Source organism: Ursus americanus, chromosome 11, assembly GCF_024610735.1.
Source record: "Ursus americanus isolate L20-20 chromosome 11, mUrsAme1.1.p, whole genome shotgun sequence".
Lineage (NCBI taxonomy): Eukaryota > Metazoa > Chordata > Mammalia > Carnivora > Ursidae > Ursus > Ursus americanus.
Window position 1 is genome coordinate 49,950,324 of NC_142137.1, and position 21,283 is coordinate 49,971,606.

Consider the following 21,283-nt stretch of genomic DNA (forward strand, 5'->3'; position numbering starts at 1 on the left):
CTGTGCTAGAGGGATGAAGTGGGGGCGGAGCCCAAGATGATAAGAAGCCCCTACATCAAGAAGACTAACTATTGAGGGCAGCCCAACTGGTAGTACATTCAACCCTTCCACTCAAAGCGCCAGAGGCTGGCTGAGATAAATGATAATGTAGATTAGTAGATACAGCATTTGTGAAAGGACTACCAGGTCCAGATACCAAGATGAATATCCAACTTAGTTTCACCAAGGGCTTGAATAAAACCTACACCAGGTAAGAGCAGTGCCCAGCTCAGCAGATAATTAGTAGGTAGCCACGCAAACCAAATGAGATATTAGAATAAGTATGATTACAACCCCCAAAGTAGATGTGAGTATATTTAGTATACTTAAAAAACCAGCTAGATAGTTCAGAAATTAAATATCTGACCGTTGAAAGTAACAGCTGAGAGAGGAGCTAAAGAGCAGAACGGAAATAGCTGAATTACTGAGTCAAAACTGAGGTGAAGTGCTCTTTCCAATACTCTGCACGAGATCCAAGAAATGGATCATGTGAAAGAATGGATCCAGCAGTTTTACCTAGTGCGTATTTTAAAAAAGAGAACAGAAAAAATATATATAAAAGAAATAATAGAATGATTTCTGTTGTTTAAGAAAAAAGGACCCTTTGAGTGGAGGCTGGGGGATTTGGCGACACAGATCTATCACTCGTATCTATAATTTATGGAATATACCACACACACACGTAATTAAAAGTAAACATAAAGAAAAAGCTCAGTCATTGGAGAGGTCTACATTAGGCAAGGAGGGAAGGCACATGATCAGGATTTTCTGTCTTTATGGTTTTACACTCTCAGCCAGGAAAGGAGGACATCCATTATAGAGAAGTAACCACTGGTATTATCTTACCCTGGAAAGAATCTCAGACTTTCTAAACCAATGCACTTTCAACTATAAGTACCTTATTACGTTAGAGAAGAACTATAATTTTTGGCCCAGGGAGCTCAGTTTTGTAAGAGAGACTTCTTAAAAATTGATTAAGTTGATTCATCCTTTTAATCTAGAACACGATATGACAATGTGAATCAAGAACTTTATAGTTCATTTCACTTGGTCTATTTATTTGACTGTAATGAATCTAATTGAAGGCGATCATCATAAATTTCAGAAAATGTGTATGAACACCATTCACAAAAATTAACTTGAAGTGGATTAAAGACTTAAATGTAAGACCTCAAATTGTAAAACTCCTGGAAGTAAATATAGGGAAAAAGGTCCCTGACAGTGGTCTTGACAGTGATTTTTTTTGAAAAAGTAGAAGCAAAAAAGGCAAAACTAAACAAGTAGAACTACATTAAATTTAAAATTTCTGCACAGCAAAAGAAATAATAAATTGAAAAGGCAACCTATGGAATGGGAAAAAATATTTGCAGACAATACATCTGGTAAGGAGTTTATATCTAAAATATATAAGAAATTCATACAACTCAATAACAACAACAACAAAAAGCAAATAATCCAATTAAAAATAGGCAAAGGAGGGGTGCCTGGGTGGCGCAGACGGTTAAGCATCTGCCTTCAGCTCAGGGCGTGATCCCGGCGTTCTGGGATCGAGCCCCACATCAGGCTCCTCTACTGGGAGCCTGCTTCTTCTTCTCCCACTCCCCCTGCTTGTGCTCCCTCTCTCTCTGGCTGTCTCTCTCTGTGTCAAATAAATAAATAAAATCTTAAAAAAAAAAAATAGGCAAAGGAAATACAATGGGCAAAGGAACTAAACAAACAGCTTTTCAAAGAAGTACAAATAGACAGCAGGTACCTGAAAAAGTGCCTAACATCACTAATCATCAGGGAGATGCCATTCAAAATCATAATGAGATATCACCTCACACTTGTTAGGATGTCTATTACCAAAAAGACAAGAGAGAAGAAATATTGGTGAGGATGTCGAGAAAAGGGAACTCTTATGCCCTGTTGGTGGGAACATAAATTGGTGAAGCCATTATGGAAAACAGTATGGAGGTTTCTCAAAAAATGAAAAACAGAATTACCATATGATACAGTAAGGCCACTTCTGGCTATATAACTAAAGGAAATGAAATCAGTATCTTGAAGAAATATTTGTACTCCTATATCATTACAGCATTATTCACAACAGCCTAGATACAGAAACAACCTAAGTGTCCATTAACAGATGAATGGATAAAGAAAATGCTAGATATTATATATATAACATATGCAGTGGAATATTATTCAGCCATAAAAAGGAAATCCTGCTATTTCTGATAACATGGATGGAAGTGGAAAACATTATGCTAAGTGTAATAAGCCCTGCAGAGAAAAACAGACGTTGTATAGTATCAATTATACGTAGAATCTTAAAAAAAAAAAAAAAGTTGACTGTATACAGAGAGTAGATGGTCATTACCAGGTGCTGGTGAATGGGGGGAAGTGTGGAGATGTTGTTCGATGGGTAAACTTACATTTACAAGATGAATAAGTTCTGGGGACCTAATGTACAGCATGAAGACTATAGCTAATTATACTGTGTTGTATACTCGAGAGTAGATCTTAGGCATTCTCACCTAAAAAAAAAAAAAAAAGTTAAAAAAAAAGAAAATGTGTGTGTAAGAGCTATTCATTAAGGTATTACATACATAGTGAAAAATGGGAAAATTTTATGATTAAATAAATTATGGCATACTCACATGGCAAAATACTATGTTGTCAGTAAAATGTTGCCAGGGAAGCTTAAGTGACATAGAAAAATGCTTTTATAAAATGTGAGATAAAAAATAAGGGTAAAAATCGGTATATGCAAGATAGTCTCAGAAAAGTAAAAACAAGTACATAAGTAACAACCACAGGTAAATATGCTTAAATCTTAGCTTTTTAAAAAAAATCTCTAGGCTCTTCTTTTTAATATTTTTTTGCATTAAAAATTTTTTTTTCGGTTAGTATGTGTCAGATTTATATTTAAAACATTCCATCCTAGAAATAAAAGATCTATGTTTCCTTTGGAAGCAAAATAGCGCTCCGCCCGAGTCATCACAGGCTGTCTCAATCTCTCATCTACTCCCTCAGCTGCCGCGGTTGCGCAACAGGTGAGTTTCTGAGCATCTCCCCCTGTCTTTGAGTAACCGATCCCCATGCTCCAAAATGCCTGAAACCGCATCGGGTTAGGTGGAACTCGTTTCCTGTTCGGATTGACACTGTGGTCACATTGCGTGAATGTCTGGGATGACAAAAATGTCTGTCTTAGACAGAAAAGTTTTAATATTTTTATTGCTCTCAATCACTTTATGTGTGAATAATTCTCTGATTTTTTTAAATCTTTTTTTACATCAGTCAGCTAGGCCCTGGCCCAAGAACTACTCACCTATAAAATTAGTAAATTTGCTCATGGAACACCACATCGAAAACTAATGATGTACTGTACGGTCACTAACATATCATAATGAAAAAAAATTGGTAATTTGCAATACCTGAAAAAATGGCCTCCTGCTCCATTACAGGCTTTTCCCACCTTTCCCAGGTCCTCCAATCTCATGACCCACTATTTTGTTTTAAGAGCCCTGCAGGAGAGGAATGCAGTGTAATTAATCCGGGCAAAAAATTATTTACCAAGATGGCTCATTTCTTTCTCGCAAGGACTATTCAAAACCATGAAGAACATGTGACTTCTGAAAGGCAACACTTCCACTCATAAAGCTTCCCTAGGACACCCTTTTGGATTGGGTCCTTGGCACACTCTCCCCATTTGGGGTGTCTGCTTAGATCTCTTATAATAGCTGCATCCAGTTATACCAGTTCCATGTCTCCCCCACCGAGCACACGTAATAATGATCACATCCAGAACAAGGTGAAGCAGATGCTCCTGGTGTCCTCAAGATCTTGCTCAAGTACAATGAGAATGTCTTTCCCTCCTGTCTTTGAGTTTGCATGTCATACCATGTCCACAATCCACCAAGGGCCCGCCTCTTCTATACTGTTTATAATTTTCTCCCAGCATAATTCCTTTATAATGATCCCCTTGTCAGTTCTGATTATGAATTTAGTCCACATTAATGTGACCCAGCATTTCAATAAGGATGGCTAAAAAGACCATGAGCACTTCGCCTGTTCTTGTTCCAGCCCAGTTGAGAAGCCAGCTCTAGCAGTTGCATCGAAGCTCATGAAATTCTCTTTTATATAATAATCTTACCCTTGGCTTTATCTTATTTTCTATATCTATTTTCCCTTTACCTTGATTTACATACCCACTTATTTTTAGCATGTTTCGTAATTATTTATACGATACTTCAAACTTCGGGGGGGGGGGCGGTCAGGGAAGGAAAGTATGTGAATATTTATTTATTCACATAAAAACTTCTTCCAAGTCCCGGGGCAGAAGCCAGAGCTTCATGGTACCTTTTGTAATCGTTGGCATCAATCCAACAAATTGGACTGCTGTCCACTTGTGTAAAGAAAATAGGTTCAGAGAGACATGGCTTGGAATGTTTTCCTTTCATTGTATAAATCTAGAAGAATCAAAGAATCTTTGAGGATTAGTTAATAGACAACGTAAAGCATGAATAAAATGATGCATTTGTGATTAGAAATTAATTTTGAAATATTAGTCTATTGATTTTCTCAGAATTTCCTTACTAACTTTACCCTCCCCGTTGCCACCTCCTACCACTGTTGAGGGTGTTTTTTACTCCCTTCTCTTGAGGTAATATTGTGGCAAAATGGAAAGAGAAAGTAAAGCATCGACTGCCAGCTTTTGAGTTTCCAAGAGAATTTTTGTAACTCATGACAGAGTTAAATGTATGCAAGAAAAGGACTTGGAGACATAAAATCTAAGGACATACAGGGCCAGGATGTAAAATTTTTGCCACAAATAATAGGTTAATAAAAGGTAGGTGATATGATCATGAGTCTTCTCATTCTAGAAGAGATGGGAGATCTTTAGGATTGGAGGAGAGAGAGAGGCAGAGTGAGAAAGCAAGATTGAGACTATGGTGAGCCTTCTTAATAGAAAACCATGAACTCTGTTCTAGACAGGCCAAGTTCCATCGTGAGGTGAAGATAGTCTCTGTTTCAGAGATCTGAAGAGCCCAAGACAGCATGCCTCCCAGAATCCCTCCACATGGTCATGGTACTACAGCAGTAGAAACACTGCGTCTAGACAGAGAGCCTGAGACAGCCCCACTGACGGCACCTAGAAGATTCCTACACAGTGTTGAGAGGAGTTCTAAGTGGCTAATGAGGGATGATGGACCTGGAAAGGTCTTGTGTCCAAGTTAAGGAAGACCCAGGTTGATCTTTTCTTCTCCCTGTGCATACTACCTTGGGACTCTTTTTGACTCCCAAGAAATACACATAATAATAATGAGGCTGTGTAATGTGGTGATTAGAAGAATGAGCATCTTTAGACCAGTTTGCCTGGTCCAAACTCTAGCCCTCCCTGGTACTAGCTGGGAGACATTAGAAAATACTCTTTATTTAAATACTCTCAGTATTTAAATTTATTTAAATTTAAATTTATTTAAATACTCTCAGTATTTAAATACTTGGTTTTCTCATCTATATAGTGGGAAAGATAGTTACATCTAGCTCACATGGCTATGGGAGGATTAAATAAGTTAATCTATTTAAAACCTTAGTATAGTGCCTGAACCAGTACCTGATGTGTTAACACAAATTATAATTATTAGCATTATTACTATTATTTTGTATTTTCTATTATACCTCCCTTTCTTTCCTGCCTTTTTAATTTGATAAATTCTGATGTATCCTTCCAAACTATAATAGTATCTACCCCCAGTTGGCAGCCCATCAGAGCCACGTGACTAGAAGAAAAGTAAGTATCTAAAAGAAGGGAGAGGCTGCTGTTTGGGGCAGCCGCAATTTATAGTTGTGGTCCAGGAATGGGCATGTGGCTTAGGTTGGGACAATTGGGACTTCTTCAAATATGAAATATTCATAGATTAGAAATACGGAGGTATTGGGAGAAAGGGTGATGGAGCATAAGCCGGGTTGTTTTGTGTTCAGGACTGAATGGGAGGAGGTTTGTGGAAACAGCACAAATGAATTCCTTACTCAAGATGTTCAGCTGTGAAAGGAAGGACAGATGAGTCCTTGCAGTTGTGGAGATAGAGGAAATGGGGAACTGGTTTTAGATGGGTTGCATACATGGCTGTTGAACTTACCCAGGACAATGGAAAGAGTCAAAGTCCTTGACGAATATGTGAAAATGGCCAGAGCATCAGTGGTCCAATTAAGTGAGAGAATCTGTAAATTTTTTGCCTAAAAATAAGGCAAGAGTGACGTGGGAGTAACGGAAATCACATTCAAAGTCTGTCTCCTGAGGTAGAGCTGCAGAGCTCCAGTCCCCCAGCATAGTAGGGACAGAAGTGCAGTCAGTCCCTGTGAGGAATCATCGTGTCGTGGGGTGAGCTCCGTTCCTCCCCCAAATTCATATGTTGACACCCTAATCCCCGGCACGCCAGAATGTGACTGTATTTGGAGATAGGGCATTTAACGGGGTAGTTAAATTACATGAGTCCACTTGGGTGGGCCCTCAGCCAGCCTGACAGTGTTTTTATAAGGAGAGAAGATTAGAACACCAACAACACAGCCAGAGGGACAACCGTGTAAGGACATAGGGAAAGGGGACACCTGCAAGTTAGGGAGAGAGGCATCAGAAGAAACCAAACTGGCAGATACCTTGATTTTGGTCTTCTAGCATCCAGAATTGTGAGAAAATTAATCTCTGTGGTTTCCACCACCAGTCTGTGATACTTTGTCCTGGCAGGCCCAGCAAGCAAATGCACGCGTGCAGAGTTAACCAGGATCGGGAGCCTTACCAGGGCAGAAGGAATCATCTCACTGGAGAGTAGGCCTCCACAAGAAGGCATTCAGGCAGACTGCTGGTCTCAGGGCAGACTTCTATATCTGCTCATGGGAAGGGAACATTGCCACACGGGAGGAAGAGGATGAGGAGGACTGGGTTGTTCCTCTGGGGATGCCAGTGGGGACAACAGAAGGCTGGTTCCCTTGGTGGCACTTCTGAGTACTTAGAGAACCATCTTAATTCCCAGGAGACACAGAATTGCATGATTAGCAAAACCTCTTGCGGCTCAGAATAAGATACTGGATCCAAGTGGGGAAGACAAAACTAGTGAGGGTAAGAGCCACACTGAGCCCGGAGACCCACTGTTTCAGTTCCCGAAGTTCCTGCCCACCTGGAATCTGGCTGTCCCTGTATCATCACTTGAGGGTTCACTTTGAGCTCTAAACTATGACCCAGGGGCGCCTGGGTGGCTCAGTCATTAAGCGTCTGCCTTCGGCTCAGGGCGTGGTCCCAGCGTTCTGGGATCGAGTCCCACATCAGGCTCCTCCACTGGGAGCCTGCTTCTTCCTCTCCCACTCCCCCTGCTTGTGTTCCCTCTCTCGCTGGCTGTCTCTCTCTCTGTCAAATAAATAAATAATCCTTAAAAAAAAATAAAATAAACTATGAGCCAAAGTTCCCAGATACCCTATAGACTTGAGTACCCATGCCTAGCCAACCTAAGGGTGCCTTGTCAGGTCCAGCACTTGACCCGTTGATGACTTATATCCCAGGAAAAGTGGGTAACACTTACTTCAGGAAACTTCCATCAGGACCTAACCCAGACAACTTGCTTTCAGCCATTATCATCACTTGGTGTTCCCCTCTCAGGACTCTTAGAAATATACTGTATGCGAAGCAGAAGCTCCTTGGATTTTTCCTCTTATAATCTCTCTGATGTAAGAGTACAGAGCAGAGCTTAATTAATACAGGAAATATAATTACCAATGATGACAAGGTCTTAAAAGTCCTCATGAGCTTCAGCCATATTATTATAAAACCACAGTCCCAGGAGAGGACAGGAAGGGACAGGAGAAACTTTCTGATATAAGGAGCCTCCAGAGCTCTCTGTCATTCTCTGTTGATGTATGACTTCTTCCACTCAGGTGTCTTAAGTAGTTTTCTTCTGCCAATTGCCAATTCATTCATTCCCATTTGCTTTTGGCTCTCAGTTGGAAAATCTCTGATTTTTCCCCCACTGCCAACTTTTCCTGTTCTTAACTTGATTAAATCATTTACTTTATATAACATCTAAGAGTTTATATGCTGATTAATGTGCTTGCAATCTTTTAAATATTTCTATTCCCAGTCAACTCAAAAAATGATCAAAAAGAGAGTCAGATCCGTCTCTGTTTTTGGTAGAGACCATGTCCTCTTCTGTAAGGTCAAATTTAAGTCACAATTCAACTTAAAAAATGTTTAGTGAAAAATCGAGAAATTCTCCCTAGAACTTCATTTTTCCTTCTTCATTGCTGTTGATATTCCTTTATCTTACAGCTGTGCAGAAGGCTTTAAGAGGAAACGTGAATCAGAGCTCTGCTTATGGTCTCACTGTCTTGTTCATCTCCTCAACTTGCTGAGCTGGGCTTGGGGGGGTGGGTGTGGAGTGGAAAAGATAGGAGAGGTGAGGAGAGACAGAGACAGAAACGGAAATAGGGAAGCACAGAGAGAAAGAAAGAGAAGACAGATGGAAAGGGAATAAATGAATAAAGGAGTAACATGGAAGCCAAAAGGGGCAGAAATCAGGCATTAAAACTTTTATTTCATCTTATATCTACTTACTAGAATATAAGCACAGAGATTAGGTGCTTTTAATGGGGATGTGAGCATGCTTTTTTCACCCAGGATAGAGAAGTCCTTGGAGCGCTTAGCAGCAGGCTAAACAAATTGTCTTAACTGCCTTGAATGCTCTGAGCAAACTTGCCATTTTTATTCATGGGCCTCTGATCCATGGCTCCCAATGGATCCATGAAGATTAAATAAATTATGTCTCCAATCATTAGTGAGCCCCACTCTCTTTTTCATGACAAAGGTGGAGCTTGCAGAAATGCTGCAGATGAAATCTCAGCTTTATATTGGGCAAGAAAAGATTTTTGTCTTCACCTTTATTTTCATGCCAGGGGGCTATGCAGAGGATTGAAGACCGTGCCTGAGCCCAGCTCAGCCCATCCTGCGGATGGGGTTTGGCCAAGGCATGGAAAAGGGGTGAGGGGCCATCTTGCCAGCCGGGGCCCCATGCTGAAAGGGTGACGTCAAGCAGTAATGCTCATTCTCTCCCAGCAGTGAGGCTGTGCTTCACCTGCAGAAGGAGAGAGAGGTGGAGGGGAGCCCTTCTGTGTCCCTCATGGAACATGCTTTCCTATAAGATAAAAACAAAGCTTTGCTTAATGCCATCAGGAAAGATGTCCCTCCCCTGCGAGGACCCAAAGTGCCTTTCCTTGCAGGGACGTGCAGCTTCATTATATCACCCAGAGGAAGGTCCTCCATGCACCTGCCTCATCCCTGCAGTCTGGCGATGACCTCAAGCTGGACCAACAATCAGGGTCAGTGGGGAAATGGGAAATCTATCCTGAAAATTGCCGCTTTCCTTTGCTTTCTCCCCCCACCTCTGTCCTCCTCCCAAAGGTTGGTTCTCCTGTTAGATGTCAAGTTGATGATTTTAAATCCCAGATGTGTCATGCTCAGTTAGTGAATAACAGACTGTCAAATAGAGCAATAAATCTTGCTCAGTGACTGCTGTGCCGAGCGCTATGCCCTAGCACTCACATACCCACTAATTCTGTGTGATGAGTGAGGCTGGCGGCAGCCCTGTGTTCTCCAGAGACTGGTATCAAGGTGCAAACATATTGAGAGGGGATGATTGCTGGATCAGTCCCGCTTTCCTGGCCCCTCGGTTCATGACTAGAAATCCAAAGGCAATCTGCCATGGGAGCACCGCTAATTATGTTGGCTCAATGCCTCTTTGGAATCTCTCTCCTCCCTGAGCTTCTGACAACTTTTTTCAGAGAATACCACGGTCCTGGCAAACTGATGTTTGAATTGTGTGAGGTTGTTTCTTGATGGTGGATTCCTTCTTTTTTTTCATTAGGTGATAAGGGGTGGAGTTTTTCTATATCTCCTTCTCTAGGAATGTACCATCTGGAACCCCGGGAACTTCTCTTCTCCCGGGTTTGCTCTCTTAGCTATTCTTCTGGAGAAAAAGCACTGAGTTGGCTTCCGTGAGGACCAAGGAAAGAAATCGAAGGGTTTCATGGGATCCCGCCAAAAATGTTGCTAGCTTCATAGCCCTTCTAGACAATTGTATTTCTTCCTTATTCTAGGTTAGATTGTCTCCAGGGAAGAGAAAGAAAAGCCACCTATTGCCATATTTACCACTAAATAACTGTGACCCAAATTGGTTACAGGATGGGAATTCTGTGCCTGTCTGTGCTGTAAGAAATATTTAGAGCTCTTACTTTAATATCCCCAAGAGTATGATATCTTTCACTCAATAGCTAAGAGCAGAAATTCTAAACAAACTGCTAAGGTCTGTATCCCGCCTTTACTATCCGACCCTGAGTATGTTCCGTAAATACTCCGTGCCTTGATCCGCACAGCACAATGTTGGCACTTCCTGTGCTGATCCAGCAGCACGCCGAATGACGAATGCCTGGGGGGCTTAGCGTTGTGTCTGTACATGTACACAAGTGTTTAGAATGTGATAGGAATTCTTAGTGTAATAACACAGGCGATCAGGATTTCAGCAATGTTCGTTGTTGTTCTCGCTTATTATTTTACCTGTGACGATCCTTTACTAGCTCTCCCTGTGTGTTGTGTGATGTTTATAAAATCAGCATTTCTATCAGAGTTATGAGGTGTGAAACTGGGGTTTGACTCCGCTCACTTTTGGAAAAGTTCAATGACCTTAGACATTCTGTGTGTCTGGCATTGTTTCGTTGGAGGCAAATATGGAGAAATCCCTTTATATCCTCCTAGTCTCTTTGTCATTTTGTTTTTTCTCCAACACCTAGAATAAGAGACTTGTATCATGCGAAGGATGTAGAGGCAGAGATATTTAGAAGTAGCACTGATATTTATCTGCTCTGCTAAGGTGAAAGTTTTGGTGTAGATAGGGAAAGGAATACCCAAGTACAGGCTTTGCAAGTAATGAATCATGGAACTTTACATCAAAAACTAGGGATGTACTGTATGGTGACTAACATAATATAATAAAAAATATTGTTATTTTTAAAAAAAAGAACGTCATGGGTAACAAGCGTATCCTAAAAGTTTCCAGAGAAGGGGAAAAATCAGAAGTTCGGATGTCCTCTTGACTTCTCAGTAGTGGTGCTGGAATTAATAAAACAATGGAGAAACGCTTTTAAAATGGGAGGGAAAACTATTTTTACCCAATTTTCTATACCCAGCTGAATTCTCAATCGAGTGTGAAAATAAATAAAGACAGTTTCAAATTTAAAAAAAACCTAATTTATTTGGGTTCCACAGAAACTACTGCCAATGAAGCTTTAACCTTCTCACTTTGACTTCCTGGCAAATCCTTGGTGATTCACCATGTAACTGGATCCGGAATTTGTCCTCTTTAGGTAAAAATCTTCAGTTTTCACACAAGATCTATTAGATTGCCAATGTATCCCAGGTCCAGCGCAAGTATTACGTGTGATGCTTTTAAAACCAGAGACTATTTGCTCCATGCAAAATTTTATTTGTCCCCATTAACTCTTTCATAGTTAATAATTCAGAATATACCTTTTTAATATTCCAGGGTAAACTGATTACTGGAAGGAACTAGTTAAATGTAAAATATCAAAAATGTCATCTACTTTGTACTTTTTCTTGAAAGCCTAAATTCTCTCCTAGCTTTTGATTTTCTCTTATGACAGTTTATGGAAAAGCAATTTTTTTTAAAGATTTTATTTATTTATTCGACAGAGATAGAGACAGCCAGCGAGAGAGGGAACACAAGCAGGGGGAGTGGGAGAGGAAGAAGCAGGCTCATAGCAGAAGAGCCTGATGTGGGGCTCGATCCCATAATGCCGGGATCACGCCCTGAGCTGAAGGCAGACGCCCAACCGCTGTACCACCCAGGCGCCCCATGGAAAAGCAATTTTTTAAAAAGATGATTATCTCAGGCCACATCGTCTCTATCTGCCAAAAGGAATTCAATGCTGGTGCTTTTTGCATGGGTATCTTGTGATCACAGAATTAAATAATTCTTACACCAAAAGAGCTATCAGTGTGGCTTCTTTTAGAGAAGGTCTGAAGTAGTGACAGAAAAGGATTCTGACTCTTTCATTGTGTGACCCTGGGAAGTCGCTTAAATTCTCTGAATCTGTTTCCTGAGCTAATGTGCATAACTTCTGGACACATAGTAGTAACTCAACATACAATTGCTATTATAAGGCTAATTGCTAATATTGCTATTATTCAGTGATCAAGTTACTTCAGGGACAGAGAAAAAGTTATGTCAAGACAATGTCCTAGTAATAACAAAACAATTTATTCATTTAGTTATTCAGTGTTCAGGTAAACATGTGTGGGCTGCTAATTTAATGAGCTTACAAGGTCTATATTGAATAGACCCTGGCTTGAACATACTTGATCAGAGTGAAAAGACATTAAAAAAATGTTTCACTTTGGGGGCACCTGGGTGGCTCAGTCAGTTAAGCAAACCAACTCTTGATTTTGGCTCGGGTCATAATCTCGGAGTCCTGAGATCGAGCCCAACTATTCTATTTGCTTTCATTCTTGTTCTTTCCTCCTGTCTTGATTCTGGCATGTTTTCAGGTTTGCCAGTTTCAGTGAAGACAGATTTGGGTTTTGCTTTTGACTGTGGGCGTCACTCATAGATGCGACCTGAGCCCTTACTCGTCATTGGAGACTTTTCTTTTCCTTGTCCCCCTAGGTCAGTGCTCTTGGCTGCCACCTCCAGGGCCATAGAAGTCAAAGATTCCCCAGGCTTCCCCACAGCCCTTGCCCACAGATCTCTACTAGACCAGTAACAATCCGTATCAAAGAAGTCTGTGAGTGGGATGTTTCCTGGAGAAGGATTCCAAAGAGAGAAGCTACTGATATGAGAGGGGAACACTGAGATCAACTTACGAGTTATTTGTAAAGAACACAAGTTAGAAAAAAAAAAGATAATTGCTCCATGTCCTCACAGATCAGACCTGCTTAACTTCTACCTTCTGCTCTTAGGAGACGCTTGGGGATGAAAGGATAGAAGTGACAAAGGAAAGTGGACCACCTTTGAATCAGAGAGACAATCAGAGGCTAGAGAAAAGTCCATTTCAAAGCCATTTAGTGCTAAGCTAACTGGAGCTCTGAGGCCAAAGATGAGTCGTGAATATAAAATAAAGGTTTCACAGTGAATTATTGTTACAGATTATACTCAAGAAGGGATTTTTTTTTTAAAAACCAAGATAAAATTGTACCTAGGAATCTTTACACACTGTAAATTTTACTCTCAATTGTGTTATCTTTTAGAACACTTTAATTGGTCATTAATACATCTTTATACACAGATGCTTAAATAAAAATTTCTATTGACCAGAACAAACTTCCCAACTCTATGTCTGACAATTAATTGCTACAGTAATGAATAATTTAGCTGTTCAGTCCATAAGGACATAATCAAGGTGCAATGTGTGCCTGGTAGTAGCTTGCCCAAATTATATACCAGCCTCATCAGCACTGCTACTCTTATAAATTAAAACCAGTAGAGAAATTATCAGAAACCTTCAATGACTCTCTTTAGAACAGAGGCTGAGGAGCAAATGCCAGCCATTGGGAGTCATGAAACCACCTTGACCCTCTCTGTCGTCTGGAGTTATGGCCTGGCTAGCCAGTCTTAAATTGTCTGTTCTTGACTAAAATAGTGTTTGCTTTATTTTGATATTTTCAGAAGACACAGCAAATGCTCAGTATATGTATTTTGAAAAAAATTAAGCAACCTATTTTTAGCTTGATGCTCTCTCTCTTGGGCTCTGGCTTGACTCTTCCTCTTTTTACTAGCCCCAGCCCCTGTGATTCTCACCCATACGGCTTTCAGTCTTCACTGGGAGCCCCTCAGCATGTGCTGGCAGTTCTTTGCAGCCCATCTTTTTCATTCTTTTTTTTCCTATTGTTTGACAGAGAGAGCGCGCATGCGCAAGCAGGGGGGAGTGGGAGAGGGAGAAGCAGGCTCCCTGCTGAGCAGGAAACCCAAGCCAGTGCTCGATCCCAGGACCCCGGGATCATAACCAGAGCCGAAGGCAGAGGCTTAACCAACTAAGCCACCCGGGAGCCCCTTTCATTCTACTTTTTAAAGAGTTAAATGTTTATGTGTCAGTATCTTCCTCTAGCCCTGGAATCCAGGACGCAGTGAGAATTCAGGGAGTGATGGACGAACTCAGACCCTGGTGAGCGTGAGCTGTGACCATCATCTTGACAACTTTATTTTTTTTTTTTTTAAGATTTTATTTATTTATTTGTCAGAGAGACAGGGCACAAGCAGGGGGAGCAGCAGGCAGAGAGAGAAGCAGGCTCCCCGCTAAGCAAGCAGGCTGACACAGGGCTCGATCCCAGAACCCTGGGATCATGACCCGAGCTGAAGGCAGACACTCAACCCACTGAGCCACCCAGGCACCCCCATCTCGACAACTTCAATTAATTTTTAAAGTGAGACCCATTTCTGAACCTTTGCTTTGTCATATGTCTTAGAATAAGTTAGTTAAATTCCAGTTAAGGTTTTAAGCTCTCCTTTTTCTCTGGGCTGTGTATGAATCCCAGGTTACTTACGGGATGCTAAATTGGTAAGGGACAATCGATCCCTGGTATTATCGCTATTCACATCCTTCTTTGCATCTGCTGCAAAGGAATGGAGAGATTTCAGGGGGCAATGGGGGAGGGGAATAGATCAGGCTTGCTAATAGGTTTATATGAAGGGTTAAGAGGAAGAATACAGGATGATTCCTAGGTAGGTAGCGTAAACACCTGGGTGTGTGATGCTGTCATTTGTCGTGATGGGGAAAAAAGAAGAAAAGAAAAATAAGGCATTTAATTCTGGACCAGTTAAATGAGCAATGTTTATGTGACAGCCGGTGGAGCTATTCAGTAGGTGGCCCGAGCTACACAGCTGCAGTCTGGGACCAAAGAAGAGATACAGGTGGGAAAAGGAAGCGTGTACACGAGAGAATAAACAACTAAGTCAACAGTCACAAGTGCGATCGTTCGATGGATTTTAAAAAGAAATACTAGTGTGAGTTTTCAAATCATCTAATGCAAGAGACCCTATTAAGGTGTCGCTCTGATTTGTCTTACGCTGCTCACTGGCAGCGCTCGGCCCAGTGTCTGATTTAGGCCTTTCGTTTGCTCCAAAGGTAAGGCGCGGCCACCATGGAGTGTGGCAGCGAGCCCCGCCTCCATTCATATGATTCCTGCCTCTCAACCCAAACTGCATCCTCACGTCAACGATACGCGCTGACAGGTGCTCTGACACCGACATCCAATAAAAGTAGACATCAGTATGATTTCTAAATGCCAGATTACTAAAATCTGTTTTACCACGCCCACGGCAGTGATAAGCCAGGAAACATCTTCCACGCGTATTCTCTGAAGGGCAGGGCAAGACGAAAATGAAGGAATCTGTCTAACCCCCAAGGCCAGGATCCCCTCAAAAGTTACACTCGGAGAAGCCCATCTGAGAGCCCATAGATGAAGGCAGAGAACTTTCCACCTCTCACTTCGGTGGCTCAGGAAAGTGGGCTGCTTGTGCACAAGCTGGGGAAGGTGGGGGTATTAGGGGTTGCCTAAGATTCTCTGCATTGTGAGACACCCAGTCTTCAAAGTCTTACACCCTTTCGCAGGCCATGTGCCTCCCAGCATTGTTCTAAAAGAAGGGTTTTAATGGACATACTGGGGACAGGAGAGTAACCAAGTTTTGTCCCTGGAAAGTATTCTTACGAATGGAATCCTCCGGCCGAGAGGACACGAGTAGACACTTGTCTTCTATTTTTCTCCCACTCGATCAACTCAGGACGAGAATTATAATAAATGGAAGACAAAATACATCGGTTTACAGTCAATTCGGATGCAATCTGCTAGTATAAATAATGGCAAAAACGTGGTGGGAGAGCCATCTGTCATTTTAAGGCAAACATACAGTTACTTTTAAGAAAAGAAGTTCCAGAGGAATAAATATATCCCAAGGATCTGATGCTTAGAATGCGTTTAAAGAAGAGTGGTTGGGTTTTGCTTTCCCAGAGGATAAATCATGTTGTCATGATTCCAGGTTTTTGTTTCGTTTAGTTTTTCTATTGCTCAGGCTGGTTCTGTTTAGGGCTCGGACCCTGGTGAATCTTCCGACGCCACCCGGATGTATGAGCGAGTATCGTCCTTAGTGAGGCCGCACATGGCCGGGTGCTGTGTTTGCTGTTATATGCTGATGCACATGTGTGTTTGCCGTATGTAACACACACACACGCACACGCACACACAAGCACGCATGCACGCACATCTTTTTGGTTCTAAATCCAAACCCTCTTTGTCAATTAAGCGAGCCTAGAGAGCTGGAAACACAACAGCAGCAAAAGGCTGGAGCTCGCAGCCACTGCGTCAAGCTGCATATGACATAAAACTGGATTATAATGTCATTCGCTAACTGACAGATCATTTAGTGTCTTGGAAGAGGCTGTTTTCACACTGCTGAAGCTCTCACAGGGGAATTCCGTGTGGGTTCCTTATTGTCAGAGCTATTTTTCACCCAATTTGTTTCCAAATGATGTCTAACCTGAGGTCTTCCCACTGAGAGAGGTTTAAGCCATGATTAATGAGGAGCGTTTGGCCAGGCCCACCTGGGAGATGGCCCATCTGCAAACTCAGGTAAGACGGGGAGGCCTACAAGGCATCAGCTTGTGAGCGGCAGGCAGCTCCTGGCGGCTCGAGCTTTCTCGCAGCGGAGGCAAGGTGTTGGGTATGAGCCGCATCGTGTTTCAGGAGGCGCTGGAGAGAAGTGTCACTCTTGCTGGGTTTTTTTCCTGAGATGTTCATGGGGGAAGTGCTCTCAGTCTTGGTATTAAAAAAAAAAAATCCTGTCCCTCAAATTCATTTATTCTCCTCAAAGCTTTCACACATATGTATGGCACTAGAACCAAATAGCCATGTACACCGAGACGTGGCTTTGTCTCCAAGGTCGGGATGACTGAGCCAACGGGAGTTAGCTGTGTCATACGGTAGCCTCTTGGGATGTGGTCCATCTGATCTTGTTTTAATGTCCTGTGCCTAAAATAATCTGCTTTCTGTTACGTTCAGATGTACCTGGTGTTTCTTTTTAAATGAATCGCTTTCTCTGTGAATTAAATACTGGAACAGACTTGGTTTTCACCAGGCCACTGGGTGGTATCAATCCTCTAATAATTTGAATAATTTAGAATCTTCGGAAAGGGAGATCATTTCACTAAAGAAATAGAATGATAAAAATTTGCAGAATGTAAAACCACGTTTGTTCTAAGACAAAATCATACGAGCGCAAACTGCTAAGGCGTTCCAGGTCCTTTAAAAATAGCTAGCTGAAAAAATGCGTTGAGGGGGTCGGGACATAGTCATTCTTCATAACCAAGCTAATGCCTTCTGTCCTTTAACACCCACATTCTAGGTGCTTCTCTCTAGGCTGTCATGAAATATGACATCCCACAATTCCGTCTGTCAGGACTAAAATCTAACAGATCCGACCGTCTCCAAATAAAACAGATTGTTTGCTAGGAACATTTATGACCCATAAAGAGTGAGAGTTTACCCTGGCAAAACATTCCTTCTTGTAAACAACCAACATTCCCTGAATCTCACCAGCTGACTTGTATCCATGGATTTCGCACTTGGCGTTTGGCTTCCTCCACAGCCTTCTTTGATGGCATTTTGTCCCCAACTGTTGTGCAAGAGACACTTTCCGCTGAATTGGTTCTACATTCAGACACCAAAACAATCCCACCCTTTCTTTAACTACTTCTGTTGCCAGCAACATGTTTACCATGATTTAGATGTCTATTATACGCATGAATGACTTGTCTACTTAATTTCATCAAAAAAATGAACCCTCATAAGTGGCACAGATGCTGGTATGATGGTAATCAAATTAGTTTTTGGACAGGTTTATGACCACTTGCTGTCAGTGAAGCTCTCTTTGGCTATCTTCACTCCTAATACAGTTTTGATTGTGATTAATGGCTCCATTAATACACAGTTTGTGTTATGATAGACCTAACATTATGGTCTCATTTGCTGACCACAGATGACAATACATTTGGTAAGATTCAGGTCCACAACATATTAGCTATACAGTTAATGCCAGAGTCTTCCTTTCTTGGGCCTAGTGTATATATATTTAGGACCAACCAGTGTAGATAGCACTCTATTCGTGTCAAAACTTTTTTTTTAAGTTAATATTCCTTTCGATGGCCTTTCTCTTTCCCTGTCTTTGTTACAAGGATGTTGTTCCCCTAAATTATTCTCGCTAACCCCATGTTCCATCCATGTCTCTTTTACGCCTTGTCTTACTTGTTTCCACTTTTAAACTCTTTAGTCTTTCTGTATACAACCATTTTAATATTTTTACTTAAAAATTTTCACTTTTGCGACTGCTTGAACAATTTTCAAAAAACCTCTCATGGTATCTCCTGAGAATCATTGTCTGTAAATTTTTTTCCCAGATAGCGCACGTCATCCCATTCATGGCTTTTCCATCCTATTTCTTCTATTTTCCTAAGAGTAAATTTTAAATTGAAGTCTCTTGTGAGCAGCATGCATTTATTTGCATTTGTTCAACTGGGCCGCTAATAGGATGAGGACAAAATGGGAGCCTTGTAGGCTAAACTACGGTAAACACATTAGGATTGTTTACACAGCTTTTTTATGTTTAAACAAACATGGTTTTTTATAATGAAATTGAGTTTCCTCCTGCCCATATTTGATTTTTATGTTCATCTGTGCACTTGCCTAAACTCCACCCACTTGCTGCTATGCAAATACAGATTATGCAAATTTTTGTTTTGAATTGGGTGAGTGGAGCAGATGCCCGTTTTAGCATAAACAGTCTTCAGAAAAACGGCTTGAATAGACGAGTATCATTGTAAAACTACCTAAACGGACATAAAGATTAATGTTTCTTTTCACACAGACAAAAATGTGAAGGGTGTCTCCTTTATTCTTATGAGGAAAATCTGAGGTCGTTTTATAACAAGGCTCAAGGCTGGAATTCAACCCCTCATCCACTAGCAAGACTCCAGACCAGGCCCCATCTACTACAGTGGATCTTTGAACCTATTAATTTGTTGTGATCCGCCTTCACTTAAGTTAATATGATCCCAGCTGTCTAGTAAATTGCCTTTATCACTGGCATCTCTGCTGGCCGCTTGTTTGGACGGGTGGATTTTTGGTTGTCGCCACATAAATTTACCGGTACAAAATGGTTTCATCTGTGTTTATTGATTTATTTATCTATTTATTTTTTGAACCACTACGCTGAGGTACGATTGACAAAAAGCTGTACATATTTAATATAGACAAATCGATGGATTTGGAAATAGGTAAACACCCACAAAACCGTCACCTCAAACTAGGCCATCAACTTATCCACCAACCCTAAAAGTTTCCTCCTGCCCCTTTATTTATGATTATTCTTTTTGCATGAAAAGAAAATTTAATGCAGGATCTACCGTCTCAACAAGCGTTTTAAGTGCACAATACAGGATTGTTGACATTCGTCTTGTATAACTGCAATTCTGTCCCCTTTGACTACTGCTTCCCTACATTCTGTGCTTATTGAATATAAACCCTGAAAAAGGCTTTGAAAGATGAAATGTCTCATTTATTCTGTTTCAGACTAAAACTGATATCAATGGTAGTTATGGGTTCATTTGTATCCATCCGGTTGGAAACAACATTGAGACTTCTTCAAGTAAAAGAAAATGGATAAAGGAATAATGGGGCAAAGGGAAGCTTTGCAAATAGTTTAGGAGACCTAAGAAATACATAGGAGAGAAATACTCCCGCATGGAAATGAAACTCTACATTGAGTTACCATTTGTTCCAAATTTTGAGGAAGGCATCTGACTGAGGTCATGTCTTTGCAGACCACTGAGCCATCTCTCTGAGAAGCAGATTCAACATCGCCAGCTTGGTAGCTGCAAGAGGATTAAGACCAACAGCGCCCAGCCAGAGTAAAGAACAAACAGCAGATGCTGCCGATGGCGTTGGACTTTATAAGCAACCATGGCTCTTTTTTGCTTTTCCCATTTACTAAAGCCAGTAATAAATTTTGGAAAAACCCAGAACAGGGGTGCCTGGGTGGCTCAGTCAGTTAAGCATCTGACTCTTAATTTCAGCTCAGGTCATGATCTCAGGATTGTGAGATCGAGCCCTGAGTCAGGCACTATGCTGAGCGTGGAGCCTGCTTGAGATTCTCTCTCTCTCTTCCTCTCATGTGTGCTATCTCTCGCTTTTTAAAAATAAATAAGTAAATATATAAATAATAAAATAAAATTAAATTAAATTTTTGAAAAGTTTGAAAAATCCTAGAACAATGATGCTTTTGGAAACTCCCTGATATAGGTCCCTTTGGATGGCTCCGTGATAATGGATTAGTACGTCTTGTGTTTCCATACACAGTAATGGACCACAGTAGATACTCAATGAATGTGCTGGAGGTAGTTCTCTAAAAGGACATTTCAGAAAACACATTTGGTGTACGAGACAGTCTTTAGTGGGTGTAGGGTCCAGGAGTCCACACCACTGGCAGCAATAAATGTTGGCAAGCCAAAGATCGTTAGGTTGTCAACGTCACAAATGGGGTGTGGCATCAATCTTTGCTCACTGTCACTCAGGTGCCACTGAGATTTTCACGGCTGCCTCAGGGTAGTCAGTCAGCCACATACACTTTCGGGGCCCCTTTGGTCTGGAATCAATCTCTAAAAGTTCTTCTCCATGGTGACCTGGGCCTTGTTTAAGAACTTAATCATTTACCAAGTGAATCCGAATCTGGTTTCCTGAAGATCCCGATAAACACAGCTTCAGTCTCTTGTTCATTCCTCCAATAAGTCATCCATTTGGGGCTCCTGGGTGGCTCAGTCATTAAGCATCTCCCTTCGACTCAGGGTGTGATCCTGGCGTTCTGGGATCGAGCCCCACATCGGGCTTCTCTGCTGGGAGGCTGCTTCTTCCTCTCCCACTCCCCCTGCTTGGGTTCCGTCTCTGGCTGGCTGTCTCTCTCTCTCTGTCAAATAAATAAATAAATAAAATCTTTAAAAAAAAATCATCCATTTAACTAATAGTTAACTAAGTATCAGGGACTGAGTTATGGTCTGGGAATTTTAAAAGGAATAGAAAACTGTCCCTGTCCTATGATGATTCAGTATTGGGACAAGCAAGAAAACCCTCCCAGTAGGGTCAATGTGAGACTAGAATTGG